The 6,457-nt window shown below is 45.7% G+C and overlaps 1 pseudogene; it reads left to right on the top strand.

Moving 5' to 3' along the window:
• The first annotated feature begins 1,835 nt into the window (after nucleotides 1-1,835).
• Nucleotides 1,836-2,462, top strand: LOC148092885 (immunoglobulin lambda-like polypeptide 5 pseudogene; annotated as a pseudogene).
• The last annotated feature ends 3,995 nt before the right edge of the window (nucleotides 2,463-6,457 follow it).

The raw sequence follows: 6,457 nt of genomic DNA on the forward strand, positions 1-6,457 counted from the left end.
TATGATCTTCTGTTGGGAAATGTGGAGATTAATGATAATCTTTGTATTTTTCCTCTGTGAGTGAAACCCTCCCCTCCCCTGTATCTCTCACCCCTTAAAGATACCATGGAAAGATGTCCCTGATCTAATCAGTGGAAATTCCTTCAAGTTGGTGGCTGGGTCCTTTAGATATGACCTGGCCAATTTTTGAACACACCTTTATATGTGTACTTTCAGTTTTGCTTTTAGATACCAACTTTTGCAAACTGATAACCTCACTCAGTTTGGAATTTAGTAGGAATTACCACCCTGCTTCTGGTTTTGCAATATGTCTGGTATCTCAGCTGCCAGATCAGGCAGGTTAACTTAACGCAGAAGTTCTCAACTCTTTAGGTCTCAAGACCCCTTTCCATGCTTAAAAACATTATTGAAGACCCCCGAAGAGTTTCCTTGTAAAGTGAAATATGTCTTGATATTTGCCATAGCTGAAATTAAAACTGATAAATTTTAAAAACAAATGTACAAGCCCACATTCTAGTAGGCATCAGAGTGATTGTCAACATCACACATCATGTAGCTTCTGGAAACTCCACAACACACTCGTGAGAGAATGAAAGTGAAAAAGGCAAATAATGTATGGGGATAATTGTGACAATCTTTTTGACTTTATGGACCTCCTGAAATGGTCTCAGGGACAGTACTGAAGACTGCTCAGCACTCTCATTGTCATATTATGTATTATATTTCTGGGCTTCAAAACGGACCCCAACCCAAAACACCTGTACTGTCCATCCCTCCTGTACCCCTGCCCAACAGAACACAAAGCTTGGCTCCCTTGGGATCAGAGCACAAGCCTTCCAGGTGGGCAGAAGACTGGGAATGCAGGGGACACGCTAACTCCTAGATTCCAGCTCACCCTGTACCCTGCATCCCGGAACCACCTTGGGTCCTGCATTCATCTTCCCTGGGCCTTGGTTTTCCCACCTGTAAAACAGGTACACTTGGCTCAAGGAGTTGCCCCAAAGCCCAAAGTAAGAAGAGGTGCACAGGGCACCGGCACTGGTTCAACACCCGCTGTGTGCTGGCACTTAGCAGACACATGAGCTCATTCATCCTCAGGCCCTCCCTGCTGCAGAGGGACTCTCTCCGTTTCACAGATACCAGCAGCTGATGTCCAGAGGAAGCCTAGGTCTGGATGGTTTCAACATTCATGAGCTTGACCTTACTTCTTGAGTGAGGGGTAGAGATCACTCTCTGCAGCACCCTTGCCTAGCTAAGAAGTAGAGTAAGGAGCTGACCAAACCTACCAGGCTTGACCAAACCAGCCAAGGAGGTGCTGGGCTTGACTGGCAGGAGTGGAGTGTGCAAGGACCCAGCCTGGGAGCCTGGTCAGAAGAGAAGCCCCAGGCCCAACCCAAGGAACTTAATTCTTCATCCACTGGGCAGTTGGTTGCCCTCCACAGCCCCTTCAGGCCCCAGGGAGATACTCTGTAGACCAGGGGCAGCCTTGGGGAACCAGGGAGGAAAGAGGAAAGGAGCAGGTGTGTCCCACCCAGCGTGGCAGGGGCAGGGCCAGCAGGGGTTGCGGTGGGAGATTATTGAGCTCTGGTTCCCAACCACAGCAGGGCAGTTGGCAGATGCCACTCTAAGGAAGATCCCCTGGGGTAACAACCCTGGAGAGAACCAGGCACTGAAGGCAAGCACCAGAGAAGGCCCAGGCAGGGGCAGGGGCTCTTCAGGGCACACTTGGATGGCCACTGCCAGTGAGGACTAGGGACACCTGTCAACAGCACCCACACCCTCCAGGGAGTTTACACTGAAGGTCAGGCCAGATGTGCCTTTGACCCTGAAGGCAGATGAAGCCCAGGACAGGCCAAGTGAACCATGAGGACACCAGGGGACACAGCCCTGGCCCCAAGCAGTGCTGACCCCTGAGGCTGCTAAGCCTGGCTATGGCCACCCATGGCCTGCTGCCCCTGACTACAGCCCCAGGCCCCCAAGACCTGAGAAGGAAGCAGCCCTCAGAGCCTGAGGGACAGCAGGTTCCTGTTCCAGGCTGGCCTCCGAGGGACAGGCCCCAGGTGCTGGCCTGGTGGGTGTTAGTTTCAATCACTGTGGTTAGCCCAAGTTTGCACCCTCAGCGATTCTGTTTCCACCTCCCCTGAGGAGCTCAACAACAACAAAGTCACACTGGTGTGTCTCATTAGCAACTTTCACCCCAGCAACTTGATGGTGGCCTGGAAGGCAAATGGCAACCTGGTCACCCAGGGTGTGGAGACCACCAAGCCCTCGAAAGAGAGCAACAACAGATACACAGCCAGCAGCTACCTGAGCCTGACGTCCAACAAATGGAAATCTGACAGCAGTTACAGCCGCCAGGTCACACACCAGAGAACTCCTGACTAAACAGCTGTTTTCGCAGCGCCTACGCATTCCAGCCACTGCCTTTCTGAGTTCCTCTTAAAATGCAGAGAGCCATAGGACTAATCCTCTAGTCACTAATAATCTGATTTAAATTGGCTTATTAAATGGATTACCAGTTGCCTTGCAGGAAACTGAGAGATTTGGACTTACAACAGGCAGGTTTTGGTGGACAAGACTTGGGAGGGTCATAGAGAATGGAGAGGAGGAGGAAGGGGTGACTCGGAGCTGGTGGATCTGAGGTTCGTGGAGTGCCGGTGTCGCCCTGTGACTCCAGCTGGCTCATCCCTGGGACGGCCTCACCACCTCCTCCTTACTCTTCTTATATTGCTATTCTGAATTGGAAACAAGCAGCTTAAGCTTTGCGTATTTAGCCAGACTGGGAAAACTGTAGGGAAAGTCACTTAGGATAACTCAGTCACATAGTTCTCCTGATTGTAAAAATTTAGAAAAATTCCCAGAGTGGTGGTAAACCTACTCAGAGACAGAGAAAAGAGGGGGGGAGGGGGAAGCCTTTTGTGCTTAAATAAAATTAAAACTGAAAGTGAGGATTTGAAAGGTAGGAATTTATTAATCACAAACTAGGTAACATTTCATAAAAACAGGTTCAAAGCACACAAAATCCAGTGCTCTGTGTCCCCTTTACCCATCCTGTAATTCATCCTACATCCTGCTTTCAGAAAAGTATATCCTGTTTGCTCTGTCAATATACTCAGGCTCCAACTCCTACTCCCAGTCCTACTACCTGGCCTAAACCAGCACTATTTTTCTCCCAGATTGTTGCCAGAGCTTTCTAATTAATCTCCACTCTTCTGCTTTCTCCCCCTTATGATCTATTCTTAAACTGTTTTAAAATATAAAGTCAAGACAAATCATGTCATTCTTCTGCATAAAATTTCCAAGTACTTCCCATCTTATTTAGAGTGGAAGCCAAAGTCTTTACATGGGCTCTCAGGCTCTACATGATTGGGCTCCCTGATGCTCTCGGAAATCATCTCTTACTATTCTTTCTCCTGATCTTGCTCTGCCAACCACACTAGCCGCTTTGCTATGTCACCAACATTCAGACATGCTTCCATCACAGGGCTTTGGCACGGACTCTTCCCTGCCTCTCTGCCTGGAATGGGTGTGTGTGTGTGTGTGTGTGTGTGTGTGTGTGTGTGTGTGTGTGTGTGTTTCAGATACTGCACCCATCACCATCTGGCATGCAATATATTTTACCAATTTATTTTGTTGATTATCTGTCTCATTCCTTTAGTGAGACTGTAAGCTTCATGAGGGCAGAGTTGTTGGTTTTAATCGTCACCCAAGGACATGCTTTTTATTGATTTTAGAGGAAGAGAAAGAGAGGGAGAGAGAGAGAAATATCGATGTAAGAGTGAGACATCAGTTGCTTGCCTCCTGCATGTGCCCTGACTGGGAATCAAACCTGCACCCTGGGTATGAGCCCTGACCAGGAATGAAACCCTCGACCTTTTTGGTGTATGGGAGGACGTTCCAACCAGCTGCGCCACACTAGCCAGGGCCAGGGCAGAGATTTATTTATTTTTTTTCCCCAAAAGATTGGCTATTTTTATTTATTTTTGTTCAAAATATTACAGATGTCCCTTTTATCTCCCCATTACCCCTTCCATCCTATCCCACCCCCCTCCCACCCCAGTCCCTCACCACACCATTGTTTTGTGTCGTTGGATTATTCATATATGCATATAAATTCTTTGGTTACTCTCTCTCACCCCACCCACCACTCCTCTCCTTCCCTCTGAGATTCGTCAGTTTGATCCATGCTTCCATGTCACTGAATCTATTCTGTTTATCAGTATATTAAGTTCTTCAGATTCACATACAAGTGAGATCATGTGATGTTTGTCTTTCTCTGCCTGGCTTATTTCACTCAGCATAATATTTTCCAGGTCGATCCATACTGTCCAAAAGGGTATGAGATCCTTCTTCTTTACAGCTGCGTAGTATTCCATGGTGTGTATGTCCCTCAGCTTTTTTATCCACTCATCTCCTGATGGGCACTTGGGCTGTTTCCAGATCTCAGCTAAATTGTGCTGCTATGAACATAGGGGTGCATATATTCTTTCTGATTTATGTTTCAGGTTTGTTAGGATATATTCCCAGAAGTGGAATCACTGGGTCAAAAGGCAGCTCCATTTTTAATTCTTTGAGGAACCTCCATACTGTTTCCCATAGTGGCTGCACCAGTCTGCATTCCCACCAGCAGTGTACTAGGGCTCCCCTTTCTCCGCACCCTCGCCAGCAACTGTTGTTTGTTGATTTGTTGATGGAGCCATTCTGACAGGTGTGAGGTGATACCTCATTGTGGTTTTAATTTGCATCTCTCAGATGATTAGCGACGTCGAGCATTTTCTCATGTGTCTCTTGGCCATCTGTGTGTCCTCTGTGGAGAAGTGTCTATTTAGGTCCTTTGCACATTTTTTAATTGGTTTGTTCGTCTTGCTCTTGTTAAGTTGTATGAGTTCTTTGTATACTTTGGAAATTAGCCCCTTATCAGATATATCTTTGGCAAATATGTTGTCCCATACCATGGGTTTCCTTTGTATTTTGAGGCTAATTTCTTTTGCTGTGCAGAAGCTTTTTAGTTTGACATAGTCCCATATGTTTATTGTATCTTTTGTTTCTCTTGCCCTAGGATATGTATCAGTGAAAATTCCAATACGTGAGATGTCTGTGTTTTCTTCTAGGATTTTTATGGTTCCCAGTCTTGTGGGGTGGGATTTTGGAATGTATGTCCAGTGGAGCCCAGAGGTGTTTTCCTTATACTTCTAAGCTATTTGCTCTGGGTGTGTCCCTTTCGTGGGTGTCCCTTTTGTGGGTTCTTTGGGCTCTCTTGTTGTGACTGAGTCTAGACTGTTGTTGACCCGTTCTTGGGAGGACTCTCCTCTCAGGTTGGCTAGCTGTGTGTCTCAGCCCCAGCCACTTCATGGGAGCTGTTAAACTGCTGCTGGCAAGGCAATACACAACCAAACTGCCAGGAAACAAGCAGTGTCTTACAAAATATCTTGACAATCATAATGAAATCATCCGAGGTGAAAGCAGAATTGCAGAATTAGGAGAATGAAGTGAGAACACAAATGTTAAAGCAAAAAAAAGAAAAAAGAAAAAAAAAATAGAGAGAAAAGGATATTATTGCTAATACTGAAAAGTTTTAAAAAATAATAAACTAAAATAAAAAGTAAAATATAGAGAAGCTACTGGGAGATAAAGGGGCAGGGAAATGATTCTGAAAGAAGGGTGAGCAAAACATTGAGAGTAGAGCGTAGGAATAGGAAAATAGTTGAAAATAAAAATACAATAAAGAGACAAACAGAAACAAACAATCAAACAAAAAGACAGGAAAACAGAAGGGAGAAAAAGAAAAGAAAGAATGAAAAAAGTTATGCCAATGGAACAAAAAGAGAGAGAGAGATAGAGTCCAGGCAGGGAGGGAGTTCAATAACAGATATGGGGGAAACGATAGAGAAAAGCAGTAAACTTATTGGTTATAATGATAATGTTCCAGCAATTAAGCAGGGATATCAACAAAATCTTGATAAAAGAACAAAAGACAAAAAAAAAAAAAGCAAATTAAAAAAAAAATTTCTTTAAAATTTAAAAAGAAATTGTTTTATTTTCTCTCTTTTCTGTAAGGGAAAAAAAAAAGTCAATCAGGTGAGTTTCTTCTGGGCAGCTTGTGTTGTCTGCGGCTCACTGTTCTGTGTGCTGATTTCAGTTCTCCTGGGAGGTGCTTGTGTATCAGCCAATGTGAGGAGCCGTCTAGGTTTGGCTCTGGGGTCCTTAGGTAGATGGTTGATCTGAGGCTCTCCGTGGGCCACCTCCTCTTGTCAGCTATTTTGCAGCCTTGTAGTTGCCTGGTCTTGCTCCAGAGTCTTCTGTAGAGTCTTTAGGGTGCAGGGTGGCTAGTGTAGCCCAGGGTATCACTCCCCTTAGAGGTGTCGCTGTCAGGCGCTCACCTTGCGGGAGTTAGTCTCTGCTCCACCGCCAGGTCCTCAGTCCCTACCCTGTCCTCTGATTCTAGTTCCCCAGGCTC

The sequence above is a fragment of the Miniopterus natalensis genome, chromosome 6 (assembly GCF_054644295.1).
Source record: "Miniopterus natalensis isolate mMinNat1 chromosome 6, mMinNat1.hap1, whole genome shotgun sequence".
NCBI classification, from domain to species: domain Eukaryota; kingdom Metazoa; phylum Chordata; class Mammalia; order Chiroptera; family Miniopteridae; genus Miniopterus; species Miniopterus natalensis.